The 15,141-nt window shown below is 41.2% G+C and overlaps 1 protein-coding gene across 1 annotated transcript in view; it reads right to left on the reverse strand.

Annotated features, from left to right (window-relative positions):
• The window catches only part of SCIN (scinderin), a 50,682-nt gene that overhangs the window by 15,929 nt on the left and 19,612 nt on the right, over window positions 1–15,141 (reverse strand). The window lies entirely within an intron of this gene.

Raw genomic sequence — 15,141 nt, forward strand, 5'->3', positions numbered from 1 at the left:
ATGTCTTTTCCACAGGTCAATTTGCTGGCTGTCTATATGCTACAAAATATGCACAGAAAGGTGTATGTGATCCTATTCACTGGGTGTGTTTACCTGTCTGTCTTCCTTTTTTCTTCCCAGTAACTTCTGAAATGTTGTCAAGCACATTTTACAATTTATGGAATGACATTACTCTTAAAATGTTTAGCAACAGTAAAATTAAAACTGACAGAATGAAATTAGTTGAAATTACAAAGTAATTAACAATATAAAATGCCAGATTATGAGTTCATTAATCTTAAAAGTTACAGATTCTTAATCCCATTCTAAGGGGAAAATTGAGCTAGGGTCTTGAAAATGATTTATGGTGGGAGAAAAACATTTTCTTGCTCTACCACTAGAATATCAGTTTTAACAGTGTGGTAGTTTTACACCATAGGCAATATTATAAGAACTATCACTACAAGAAATTTACAGAGGTTCATCAAGAATATGTTAGGTCAGGCAGTCATTATTAAGTCCTAGTTACACTTCCTTGATGATCTTTCCTTAATGATTCACATATGTGAACAGATCCAAAAGTAACACACAGAATATTATGGATTCCTATGAAATCATGTCCTAGAGTGAGAGTAGCAATTGATATGTTTGAGAGAATAAATATTAACATAAAGTACAAGGGCAGTCCCAGCCTTCCTGTGAACTTGTGCATTATCTGTATAACATGCTGTGCAATATAATGTGGAGTCACAGGCAAAAGCCTTGTAAATATTTGATAACAGGGAAGCCCAACAAAGTATACAGCTGCAAACAATTTGGAAAGAAGAACAATGCAAAATAAATATTTAATAGAAATCTGTGGAGTTTTCTTACCCGGTAAAGTCAGTAAAATAGTAAAATAAAATAAAATGAAAATAGCCTTTTCAAGTGTGATGCAGTTTAAGCTAGAAAATTTTATCTGCGACTCATTAAAGACAAGAAAGCAATGCCCTGTTTAAGAAAGATGTTACCCATAGGTCTTCAGTAGCTACCAGCTGGCATTTCCTGAATTTACTCTAGATAGCTGTAGGTTTACTACTCTATAGGCCAAGTAGGGCTCCATGTCCAAAACAGAGTGCCATCGTGTTGGTGAATGGCTAGAACAGTGGGCATATGCAGTTTATTGGCACCAGGTTTCTAAAATGTTTCCCTTCCTACCTGTCTTTGTAATGCCAGGGTCACACAATTGCCAAATAATAGGCATACATCTTTCCCTGAACAGACACTGAACAAGTTTGAGTGTTTTACAACATTTGACTTTCAGTAACCAGTAAGTGGGTAAAAGAGTCCTGTTAATAAAACTCTCAGAAGTTTGTACTCACTACTGCTCTGCTTAATTAGGCATTTACAGTAAAAGAAAAACCCCCAAAACAAAACAAAAAACAAACAAACAACAACAAAAAAAATAAAATCTCCAACCAACCAGACTCCAAAACAAACGAACAACCCCAAAAAACCACAAAATTTTTGACTTCTCACACAGTTAAAGTCAGTGTTTTCCCTTGCTGTGCATATAGAATACCTGTGGCACCAGAGTTATTTTGCAGCATCTTTGAAAGTCATGCATGTTGATATGAAATACCTTTTTTTCCTTTTAACTCTGCAAGTGTCATTCTGAATATTTCAAAGCAAATAGTGCCTGTTGGTATTTGTGAAAGCATTTTTGTTTGTGAAAGCATCTTGACAGAAGCAGCCTCTCTATTTACAGCAAAGTCTAGGGTCTGCAGTCTGGCGGCAATTAAAATAAGCAGCCCCTATAATTTGAAAATTGGGCTTTAGATTTGGGCCCAGCACAGGTTAGATTGCTGGTCTGACCTGTTGCTGTCCAAAAACCAAATGCAGAAATGTTCCTCTGACGTAGATAGGGAATTATTGTCAGACTCACAAAGTTGGTCTTAGGAAATCTCAGTTCATGGGTACTAACACAGGGAGAGGTGTTAGAACCCTCTTTGTGTAGGTGCAGTTATAGATATGAGACATTCTGTTTCCAGAGAAATGCCTCCACAACTCATTAAACAGCAGCTTGCATAGTAGCTTCTCTGGCCAAAGAGAGCTTCTCTGCCTAGCTTCTCTAGCCCTGTGCCTCAGCACAGGCGAATAGAAAATACAAATTATTAATTTCTGCAAGTCTTTCTCTCAGAAGAGCCCAAAAACAAATGGAGAAGGACCTTGACAGTGTCCCCTTCTCCTGCATTTTAAGTCACAGTTGCTTGTAGACCCTGGCATTGTGACCCTTGTTAAGAAGGACACAATGTGCTTCTCCTCCCAACAGGTATGAAAACCCAGGACTTGTGAGGAGGGCTGTGCAGCCAACACAGCTGTCAGAAAATGCCTTGAGCTGAATTACCAGTGGTACCTACTGTTGGGGGTTAGGTTTGTTCCTACTTTCTCTGAAGAATTTTTTCCCCATAAGTTACCAAGGAGACCAAGTGCTGGATACTTGAGAGTACTTAACTGAAACAAAGAGGTGGACAAAGGTGGAAGGGGGAGATAATGCAGGTAGAAGACAGAGCTTGAGGCAGCTGCGGGCTCTTCTTTTTTCGGCATTCAGGGAGAGAGAGAACGGCAGTTGCTGGCTGGAAGAGTTTCACTGTGGCTAAAGGGATCCAGTCCTGGGAAATCTACTATCACCGGTTCGGCCTGAATCCTGAGTTTTCTGTGCCACCCGCGGGAGCTGGGCTGGCCCTGCCTCTCCTTCGGCTTCTTCGGCGCTGCTCCTCTTGCTACAGCGTGACCCTGCACCCCCTGCGCTGCCGGGACATCCTGCCCCTGCCTGCCGGGACACCCTGCCATCCCAGCTACCAGCCCGGGACTTTTCCACTGTTTCAGCTTGGTGCTCTGAGGATCCTGCAGGGACACCGAAACCAAACTGCCCTGGGTTTTGTGAAACAAAGCCCTCAAGGTTCTTGGTACTGTTTTCATTTGTTATTAATGCTGTAGTTGTTTGGTGGGTTTTTTTTGTGTTTGTTTTGCTTTGTAATACATACTAGTAAAGAACTGCTATTCCTATTTCCCAAATCTTTGCCTAAGAGCCTCTGATTGTAATTTATAATTGAAAAAGAAAAAAAAAAGGGGGGGGGGGGTTTACACTCTCCATCCCAAAGGAAACTGCAGTTGTTTGTTTTTTTTTTTATTACCTGGCAGATACCTGTCTTCCCAAACTAAGACACCTGCACGTGTTGGTATCAAAACCAGAAGACAATACAAGGTTAAATGCCCTAAGGCCTGTGAAGGCACCAATTGTGAAGACATGTAGCATATATACATATAGGTATATACTCAATATATGAAGTGGTATTGTATGAAATATATATAGTCAGTACATATCTGTATTGCTAGGAACAGTTTATACACTTTCCAACGTGCATTTGTTGCCAGTTTGTCTTTTAGACTGGAGGATGAGACAGAGCATGGAAGGGAAAATTCCGCATTTAAACACCAAGTGTGAAAAAATGCGAAAATAACGTTAAGTTCTTTTCCAAAGTAATCCTCCTAACGCAGTCTCCCATGCTATGGTTCCACACACATATGTCTGCATGTTATGACAATTAATACTTTTATCAGTAAGATTACAATAGTATTTAAACAACAGCTAACTGCTATGCTGAAATCAGGTTGTATCATTACATAAGCACCTGCTGGCTGAGCTGTAGCTCTCTGGGGCACCTCTCTTTTTACAGATAATTCTCATGCGATGGATCAAAGAGAAAACAAATCACTCCAGCTGAGGCTGCAATCACAGGCTCCCAAAGCTTTGCAGCAAGGTACCCCAATAAAATCATTGATACTAACAGACCATTTGAAGGACACCAGGTCTTCTGACACTTACCTACATACACTCTAGTTTCACACCACAAATCTTGTGGTAGCTATATACACTGCACTGTGCTCATATAATCCTCTCTGTACAGTCAGGCTGCTCCTCTGGGTCTTGACACTGCATGGCCCACTGTGCTGACAGCCCTAGGCTGGCTCTGAGGTACAATACAAGAACGCAGACCCACAAATCCACCCTACACACCTGGAAATAGCAACGCTCTCTTGTGTACACAATGCAACCTAGCCACACTTTTCCCCAGATGTCCACCCATACTGGTAAACTTCCAACCTTATATCTCATAAATACACAGGTGCACACACATGCCTTGAAAACGCTTTTTAAATCATCATTATCATTATTATTATGTTTATCGCATTATCATTATTCACTACTGCAGTAACAGCAACATAAAGAATAATAAAGGGCCCTGAAAGCATATCCATGCCCCACCTTCTTCATTCTTTGGGCTTAGCATTCTTTTAGCAGAAGTATTCATTAACTCCATACCTTTAGATCTTGTCTGAAGGCATACAACAGGAAGTCAGTCTGCATTAATCTTTAAGTTTTGGGGTTTTTAAGTTCTGTTAGACTTCTGTGTTGACAGGTTAGTACAAGAATACCATTATGCAAACCAACAGAACGTCAGTTCCTCTACAATTGCCCAAGTTCACTCTTGTGGTAAATTCAACATAACTTATCCTGCCTGCAAAACCTGTTTCATATTTGCATGTGCACAAGCTCTTCTCTGTAAATATCTGCACCCTTAAAAAAGAATAGAAGAAATCACAGACAAAAAGTTTTTAATCTAAAGGAATGTGACAAGGTAAATAAAATAAAGTCATTAAAAGAAATTTGGCAAATATTTTCTTCGTAACTGGAAAAGCCAGCTCTGCATCATAAAATAGTTGATATTGATTTAATGGGAGCAACAAGTTAAAAGAGTTCAGTGAGGCTGAAAATCCACCTAGGAAAACAATACCTCAACAACATGCCAAGTGAAGATTAATTAAGAGAGAAAACCAGTTTTATACAGTTTAACTTGTGTACACTAGCATTGTGTTTGATTTTCTTCTTCATATACACCCTTTGGATTAGGTTTCTGGGTCTAAAACAGAACTGTTGTGGCCATGATCCCAAATATCAGATCTCAAAACCATTCAAACTCCCATCTTCATATGCTAAGAGCAATAGAAAGAAAAGCAAGAAATTTACATAGCTTAAAGCTGTCTAAATGACCTGACATTTTATTACTTAATACTTCTGGAAAACAGTCAGGGTAGTAGCTCATCATTTACTTTCCTGTATGCTTTGACACAAGCAAGTATATCCTGCTCCACAAATTCAAGGCACACATGTACCTTGTGACAGAGAATAAAGCCACCATGCAGGACTGCAGGTCTGAACAACAGACACAGTTTGACCTCATTGGTAGATTAAGGCTTAGATTTTTAACCTTCAAAGCAGAGAAGAATATTACAAGGAACATCTCTTGAAGTAGGTATTCTCTCAAATATGTACTTGAGCAGGAAAAAATGCATCAGAGAAAGGAAGGGATGAACATGATGCAGGTTAGTAACCACGTGGCTGATCCTGCGTACCAGCACAGAGGATCATCAGGCAAAGGTGGCTTTAGAGCTTTGCTGCTAAAGTAACTTGCCACAGTTTAACTTCTAATTGTTTGGGGTTACTGGTTCCTCTGACAGAGCACAACCACTGCTGAGGATATTCTAGGCCAGACAAAAATTACTTTTGACATTTGTCAGATTATGAATAACCAAACATGCGTATTTTACTGGTTATTGTAACCTGGAACACTTCCCATCAATTTGAACAAACATTCATTGCCTTACAAAAAATTATACTCCCAACAGGAAAAACTTATCCTTTCACTGAACTGCTCATAGGGTTTCTGCCTGAAATGGCCTCTCGCTAGCAATTCCAGCAACAACAGATCTCATTACATGCTCACCTTGAGCAGACAATCTCCCACCCCCCTGAACACAGATCGAAAATAAGATGGAAACAGCCATAATGCACTGAAGAGTGGGCAAAAGATGGTTTATGTTAACAAATAGTTCCAGCATGCTGTTAATTTCTGGGTGTTTACCATGTAATTTATCAAAAGGACTTTCTGGCATTAAGGTCTAAATCTGAGCTGTATGAATTCAGATTGCTACAAAACAGCAAAACACATCAGCTGCTCATGGCAGTTTTGATGCATAAATTATGGCCTACATTTTTAGCCAGTTTCTGTTGTCTCAGGAATTTCAAATGCAAATCATAATTTTTTCAAATCTCTGTGCTTAACTGCCTAAAAATAGGGCATTAGGCTTTGGCAGCTCTTAAGAAAATATTTGCAACTTTGCATATCTCTCTGGGATAATTTGAATATATAGCCTTTACTCACACGATAAAAACCTTCTAACATTAATTGTCTGTTCTGTGAAACTGGCCATGGATAACATGTTCACAAAAACGTGGGTAGACCACTCTTGAGAGTACAAATTTGATTTTTTTTATAGTTTGGCTCCGAGGTAAAACAGGCAGCTTTCTGTCCTGCTGGGACTGCACAGCTGGCAGTATTGAAGCCAGTTATTCACTTGGGAACTGGGTGTGCATGAAATGAGGAAATCCCCAGCCTACATTATCTTCAAATACCTGGCTTTTAGGATGCATCCAAGATGAACAGCAATCCTGTGTTAAAGAAACCAGGAAGGTGAATGGCAGTAACTATGAAATGCAGCAGTCTTTTTCTAACCATTACTGCTGCTGAATGAACATGGGAGAATTGAGCCGCTCACCTGCAGCATAATTAAAAATGAACTAATCAATCATTTCCACATCTTTTTTGTATTTATACTAATTCTTTCTACCTAAATTTTTAATCTCACTCCTTTGTTAACATTGTCCTCTAATACCAGTAGTATTAAATATGGGACCCAATGCCTGCAGAGACTTGCACATGTACTTGAGATGCCCATTTTTTCTGCTTTATTGGAACATAAATTGAGGCACACACTGAAGCCTCTGCAGCTTTGCAGATCTCTGTTTGAAGGCCTTGTGGATAAAATATCTTATGTGCTGCGTGACAGTGCATGCTTACGTGTTGGATAATAATGAAATAAATCAGTAACTAATGACAACAGGGAGCCTCAGACATAAAGAATATTTATCTGATAAAATCCACAACACTCTCAGCTTTTCATTCCTTAAGTGCCTCCAGTTTTGCAGCTGGTCCCAAGGCTGTGGCTGGACCATACCAATACAGGAGTGAAAACAGAAGTGTGGCAAACACTCCATAAAGCTGGAACTGGAGGCAGAAGCCCACGATTGGCAGCCAGAGACCCTGCTAGAAAATCAGTGTTCCCAGGGGATGCACAGCAGCTAAAGGAGCAGCAGGGAGCCGTGATACACAGCAGCATCAGCGTGAGCAGAGGAGGTGCAGCAAAGTGTTTCAGCACTTAGACCACGAGAGAAGAAGGTGGAAAAAGCTACTCAAGGCATTGGAATAATTTTTGCAGTGCAATGCTGATTGTATTGAAAAGCTCAGCATTTCCAGTCCCATACAGCAAATGGACCAGATATGCCAGGGGATCCTCTCTGGCATGACACCAAACTCTGCAATCAAAGACAGAGCATGGATTGGACTCCAATTTTTAAGAAAGCAGTTCAGAGAGTATTTTGACAGATATTCTCTAATGATTCCTGCTGAAGCTTGAAATAAATTAAATATTGATTAGCAGAGAGAGCAAGAATGTTCCTTTCACCTGGTTGTCTAAGAGATATATCCTGTTTAGCTCTTTGAAAATAATTTCCTCCTGCTAGTTTAGGTGCCCTTCACTAACTGTTTTATGTCTTTAAGTTCCTACATGACCCAAAATTTTGTGTAAAGAAGCCAAAATGTTCAGCTATGATTTACAGTTCTTCAGAGTTAGAAGTTGCAGCACTCATTACTGCAGTATTTAAATCCATCCTAATTTACCTACTTTTTATTTTTAAAGGTAAAGCCAGACAGTATCAAGGTCATAGGCAGTAGTGTAAGCAGATGACCTGGCCCTAATAGCCTGCTCTGCAGTACCTGCAATAATTATATTTACAGATTTCTTCAGCATCACACACTCTGGTGGTGAAAATACTGAACTGATCCTCCAACACATGGAATGCTTTCTTCCATACAGCTGTGCTTCACTCTGGCCCAAATGTGAGAGGAATCTTATTCCAGTTTTACATGGCTTGGACAGGGAACAGCAATCTGTGCATATGCAGAGTCCTTTTAAAAAAACCCAACAAAACAATCTGCAAAGGTTTTCCTCCCTAAGCCCTTCTTCACTACAGAACTTCCACTAAGGAAAATTCAAATACAACCTTGCAGACAGATGCCAGTTGCCCTGAAAGGAGCTGGGAGAATACAAACCTGCAGAAAAAGAAAAGGAAAAAAAAAAACTCTTCAAGGTACATTCCTGTTAGGGAGATCCAGAATTCCAGGAAGAGATGATCTCAGAGCTTTTTATATAGCAAAGAAAATCTACACTTTCAGGTCTTCTCCATGAAATTCCCCTGTTGCAAGAAAGTACCTTGAAATAAGAGCTAACCACCCCATGTGGAGATAAGTGCTAACATCTCTTGGCATCTTTCGCCTCTGTGACGGTCTGTGCAGATGAGGACACTGTTGCCTTGCCTTTGGTTCCTTTCGCCTCTGTGACACTCTGTATAGACACTGATGCTGTTGCTCTGCTTCTTTTTCCCTCTTCCTCTTCCTTCAGAACACGCTGTATCACACCATGTAGTGTTTTGATTCTAAGCATGGTGCGGGCCATGCAGAGAAGACAAAGCAGGACTAACAACAACATCGTGCTATCCTTGGCATCCAGAGGGTACTCCATATTTTCAAAAACTGCTGTGTCATGCCTGAAAAGCTGGAAAAAATCATTCTTCACCCCTCCCCATAGGGGCTGGGTGAGATTGTTGAGGCCCCAGATGTAGCATCCTAGACCAGAACAAGAAAACAAAACTGGGCATATATTCTGAATGATGTTCATTGCCTCAGAGTTTATCAAGCAATGGACATAATAGACTAATAAAGCAATTTTAGTAACATACCCTGGTCTACGCAGGAGCATTAAGACTGGCAGATGGTGCCCCAGTTGTGGAAAAATATAGAGAGTTAGATATAAGACACATGTAAGCATGTTGAGCATCATAGCGAACAGGTGTCTTCTTCAATACAAAATTGTAATTCTGACTTTTCTCAGAGCCTTGTGCCCCATCGTTGGGCGCCAAAAATGTAGTGGTTTGAAAGCACAACAAATGAGAGGCTGCAAGTCAGAGATACAATTTAATAGGAAAAAAGGAAAGAAAGTAAAATAAAATAGATGCAATAATACAAAAGACCACTGACAGAGTCAGAATGCAACCTGAGCGGAGTGATGGAAGCAGTCCAGATGAGGTGGTCTTCCTGAAGCAGTGATCCTGTAGAAAGGTCTGGTAGCTCGGGTCCTCTGGGAATCCAGTGGGTAAGACCCCCCTGGTGTTCAGAGTCTCAGCTTATATCCAGGCTGGAATGCTTGGTTCCTCCCTCTGGGCGGAGCATCTCACAATGGGATGGTGAGTCATGTGATAAGGCCTGATGGGCCCATTAACAGGAGGTAGTCCAGGAGGGGGTTATCTGTGAGCTGTGTAGCAAAGGTGCTGATGGCCCATTAACAGAAGAAAAGCCAGAGTGGAGGAGGCAGGGAGCACTGCCTCACCTGGTTTCAACAGTTCATGAAGATGGTGATAGAATATACTTCAACCCAGGACAAAACTTAATTAGAAGCCTGGCTTTCAGATGTGTTTGCCACCTGCAGCTCCTATTCAGTTCCCTGCCATTTAAGTAGCTGGCTTCAGGCAGCCGAGACTGAAAACTGCAGCTTGAAGAATATTATGGGCAGCTCCCAACATTTAGGAAGATTCCTCCTTACCAGCCTGTGCCATTCTCTGGCCAAACCCCTCTTGACCTTCTACATGGGTTTAGGGAAAACGCTGGGCCAAATGCTCAACTGGTGCAAAGCAGCTAAGCTGTACTGGAATCCAGGCCATGCAAGTTGTGAGTTGTGTAACTTAGTCATTTAAACGTAAATTTGCATCAAGGGACTTTCCTTAATGAAGGAGATAGGCTCCATCACTGTAAAGTGAACAGGACTCCTGGTTTTGACAGCTTGAAACTGGCACCCTGAAGGGCAAGGGGTTTGCACTTTGTACCCACATTCACAGCCCATCATAAAGCTTAATTAAACATTGGAATGTTTGGTAAACTGCCACTCCTCAGAGTGAACAGGTGTTGCTGTGAAAGGTGCACAGTCATGTGTAGGATTTTTACCTCTGTAGGTTTATTCCCTTGGACTATTTTGGATTTTATCCAACAAACTCTTACTGCTCAAAATGACAGGACCCAAATTCTTGCTGGCACCTGCGTATACCCAAAATTACTCCAGTGCAGAAGCATTTTCATCTTCCTGAGGAGTAAGTTTGACCCATAGTTTCAAAGCAGTCTGAGAAAGCTGTCTCTTCATTTGAGTAGCCAATGCAACTACTAACAGAAATTACAGCTAGTAGTTCTGCTATTTTCTGTGCATTAGCTTTCTTAAATCTTTGCATTCTCATGAAAATGTAGTTGACTTCTCCGTGTGCCAGTGTTACTGAGTCTTTGCACTGGTGCAACTTCCATTCTCCTCACTCCTCCCTCAATGCATTCATTTTCCTTTGTACATGACTGTTCAATACTGCCTCTATCCTGGGACTGAAATTCATTTCCAGTATTTATTTCACAAAATTCCTTGGAATTATGTTTATTTTTTCCTAGCTGTCCAATTTAGATAATAAAAGACATTACTTTGATTTACAGATTTCCAAAGCCATAGAAAGGACTTCATTACTTTTCATACTGGGAATTTTTTGATTTCATTATGGGAATTGTCGTGAGCAGGCCAGGTTGGACCCTGACAGTTACATGCAGTTGAGAGCTTATGAACATGTAGCATTTGAGTAAAACTGTGTACAAGCTACACAATTAAACAAATGTTTAATCCCTAACAAATGCCTGGAGTTTGTAGTCCACAAAAAGTTAGAATAGAATATTATTCTAAGAAGTTACCCCTCTTCCTCATCTTGCATCACCCTCACTCCCACTGTTCCTCCACTCCTCAGCATACAAAACAAACCAGCCTCCCCTTAGCATGACTTGAGTTAATAATACAACCAAAAGCAAGGGAACAAGAAGAAATACAAATGTTGAGAGTAGAAGAGCAGTTGTTGCTTTTGCAGAGTTGTGATGACAGATCCTGCTCTTGCTGGCTCTGGAAAAGGAGCAGGTACCAAACCAGTCCCTTCATTAGTGGGGGCACGAGCTGCTCTTCCTGCCTTCTGTAATGATCCATGTGACAGGGCCAGGGACTGCAGGAACCTGCACAGCTCGTTCAGAGCAACATGTCCTCGCACTCTCACACCCACTTACATGCCATGGCAAGCCTCACTTTTTCCCAGCTACCTCACCGTGCTCCATGATGTCCTTGGAAATTATCTTTGGTTTGTAAAAAAAAATTTTAAGGGTTTGAATTTAAAAAGAAAGGAAGGAGCGATCCTGCTCTTCTATCCATATGGGCAGACATCTATCCAGTTGTTAAAGGATTACTGGAGCTTCATTTTTTCAACATGTTTGCATTATTTGGGTCTCTAGAGCCTCTGTAACTGGCATTTGCAATGGGATCTCTTTATTGTATGTGCTCTTGAGATTTTATCCACAGGGCTGAGTTAGCACTTGGCAGTGCTGCCAGTCCCTTTCCAGCTACAAAGGTAGAAAGGTGTGACTGGCTGTAATATGATCAGACCACTCAGGTGTAGTATTTATTCACACCATAGGCAAAAACAATCATCACTGAATACAATGGCATTCAGGAACTCTCACGATTAAGCATTGCTTAGGGGCTTTAGAGAAAAAGCAGGGAAGAGAAAGACTTCTTTACCAGCAAGGAGGAAGAGGTTTCCCCTGTTGCTCGATATTTACACTAGCTGAATCTTTACAAAGGTATTTTATGAGAGGTTTGGACTCACCTGTTGTAAGGGCTCTATAATGCTCACAAAAACAGGCACATGACAACTGCAAATGCTAAGTCAATAAAAGTGGCGTGGAGCTTTATGTTTAAATGCAGAGGAGTGATTCCAAAGGTGCATACTAACAAGATGATTCATTTTCTTGTGGTTTTGGACCTCAGCTGTCACATTTCTCAGGTTTCATTGTTTTCAATCACGAAAATCAAAAACCTTTACAAAACTACAACAAGAAGTTTCAGCAGTAAAACCCACAGCAATCATATAATACCAAGAGTTGCAGTTTTAAGGGAGTAATTTGTAGAGGAACAATAAAGCAGTTCTATGAATCAGACAGGCCCAAAGAAAACAGAAGCATCTTGAAAAGTGTTAGCTGAACATGACATGATTAAGTAGAGAGGCTAGACATGGGCTTAACACTTAGTTTAGGTAAAACTCAGTCTTCTCCTTATTTTTCATTGGCTCTCATATCCTATGGACTGACAGAGCTGCCAATATACTTGAAATGTATCACAGGGAGATGAGTCTATGTAGACAGAAAGTACTATCAACATAAAACATATTTTAGGGTGTCTAATATTTCAAATTACATAAATAGAGGGAAACAAATATACTAAGACTTTCTCCTCCCCTCTACTTCATCTCTGGAGCTGAGACCAGATTTAGGGATTGCTGCACAATGAATGGAGGATTGGATGCTTTGCATCTTTCCCTTGAGTGACTCAGAACTGAATGTTTCTATGTTTCCTGCATTACTGCAAGCACCTTCAGCTTGCTGGCTGACTAGAAATCTTCACAAATACAGTCATTTCTGGTTCCTTGTTTCTCCAGTTTGCCATTATTCCACAATATTAAATAACAAGATTATGAGAAACTCTTTAAAATACAGCTTCTCCAATTTTGTCCTCCCTTCAAAACTAGAGCAGAGATTCCAACTGGAGTAAGAAAATTGCCTGTCCTGAGCATGGCTGCCTATTACTTTGGCTACTCTCAGTCTTCAGTGATCTCTTGGGCAAAAAAGCAGTGCTGTGAGATCTCTGCTTACCACTGCAAGCAGTGAGAAGGATGAGTACCAGTGTCAGCACAGTGGGCCCAAGGGAGCAGATGGGGCTGGCAACAGACACTAGAAGATTTTGGTCTTAGGTTATCTTTGATATTTAATCTTCTTCCTTAACAAAAAAAAAAAAAAAAAAAAAAAAAAAAAAAAAAAAAAAAAAAAAGTGTAGGTCTAATCCTAATGTGGTCACTCCACAGCTACCAAACTGAGTCAAGCATTGCTAAGATCTGTCTTTGGATTGGTCTCATGACGGTCCAAAAATTCCTGTAACACAATTCAAACATCCAAGTGTTTCAGCAGAATGGGTAACTATTCAGCTGTTTACATGTGAAAATCAGAGCAGAGCGGGCATCTGATGACTTTTTTAATGTTCTGTTGAGACTGGTGACCAGTCACAGCAACAGCAGCAATTTGTCCAAGATGGTCTGTTTCTCTTTTAATTTTCCAAGGTAGCAACCCTATACAGCACTGCTTCTTTAAACCTGCCAGTCACTAACTCACCTAAAGTGCAAACATGGAGGTGAAGCCAGATACATAAATATCTTTGATGTGCTTGCACAGAAAGCTTCTGCCTTGTCTTCACAATCAGAGTTCTAGTGATCCCTGAAGCATCTTATGAGAACTTCTGTGCACCCGCTGCAAACCTGAGCTCTCCAGACACGCTGTGTTTCCAGAGTGCAAGCACAGGGTGGTCACTGTGTGTTCCCAAGTGGGAAGTTTTTCATCTGTGGTGGCAGATGAAAAAGGGCTTGCTGCTGTAAAAACTACTCACACACCTAGCTTCTAGTAATTCTCCTTTCCCAGGGCGAGAGAGCTGAATCTTGCTGGTCTGCCACAGCAATTCATCCAGTCCTACAGCAGCTCCAGACAGTTCTCTCCCATGAGCAAATTCAAGCAGAGCAGCCTGTTCCCATTGCTAAAAGTGGGAGGAGGTAACTGCCCTTATCACAAAAATTCAGCTCACCCACAGCACCACAGCTCCCAGCAGGACAGTGAGCTGGCCAGGAAATACCACCTCACCACAGCACTGCTGCCTCTGCTAATCCTACAGCAGGATAGAAGTGTGGCAGGGTTAGCTCAGCCAGCCTGTGTCTTGCCTCCATGGTGGGGTGCAGGCACAGATGTCCTGCTTTTCTGGTAGGGAGTCAACTCTCTGCTTGTGGAGCAGGAATAAGATCAGTATTGGCTCTTTCTGCTGGTACTCATGGTGGGTATGTCAGCCCCTCCCTGAAGCTCCTTCTGGCACTGCATGAGAAAGTTTGGCCACTGATATGGAAGCAAGTTTCTAGCTCACAGGAAGGGGAATCATTCCTGACATGTGTCAGAGGAGATAATTTTAGGTAATCTCTTTCTGATTTCAGTGGCATACTGGATGACAAAATGAATATTTAAAGTACGTAATTGTTTTCCCTAGAAAATAAATCAACCTTTTTCTAAGAAAGCTGGAGATGCCAAAAATCCACCCATTCCTGATGAGGAGGGAAGAAACAAACACTATGTCAGCTCAACAGCAGTTAGCCTGGGAGAGTGTAACAGCAAGTTAAGAGACAATTTTGTGGAAGAAAGGAGAAATCCAAACAAAGAGTACCAGGAACTGAAAACAATTTGAGCAGGAATAAGGATTAATAAATTTTATATGTTTGTGAGGTTAATTACCCTCCTCACATATTAGTAGCACATTTCAGAGTGGACTGGGACAACCATCACTGAGCTGCAGACCCTGTTATGGGAGCAGCACTTATATAAGCAAAGCTAGAACAATGCAGTAGAAGATAAACCCTGACTGCAGACACACTCACTCAAACTGAGCTCATCACAGTGGCAGCAATAAAAGCAATTAATCTAATTGCATTGAACTACCCATTTCTGTTCCCTCTATATTCAGAATCCTCAAAGAAAAGCAGAAACTTCTTCATACACTGCTGTGCAAGTGAAGAAAAAATTTATGCCCTGATACAGTAACAGCGCACTACAGGATCAAAAGGCAACCTTGGTGTTTTCCTGCCCTTAATCATGTGTCAAGGTTGCTACAAAACAACAGTTGCACACAAATGAAAGTCTGGCAAAGAGATGCAGAGGCACGGGCAGCATATCCCTTCCCCTCAGAGCCTCTGGAGGGGGACGGCAGGGAGGCAGCCTGCAGCTGGCCCATGTCCTCACT

This window comes from Chamaea fasciata, unplaced genomic scaffold, assembly GCF_029207755.1.
Source record: "Chamaea fasciata isolate MVZ Bird 193981 ecotype frontalis unplaced genomic scaffold, bChaFas1.0.hap1 SCAF_1, whole genome shotgun sequence".
NCBI classification, from domain to species: Eukaryota; Metazoa; Chordata; class Aves; order Passeriformes; family Sylviidae; genus Chamaea; species Chamaea fasciata.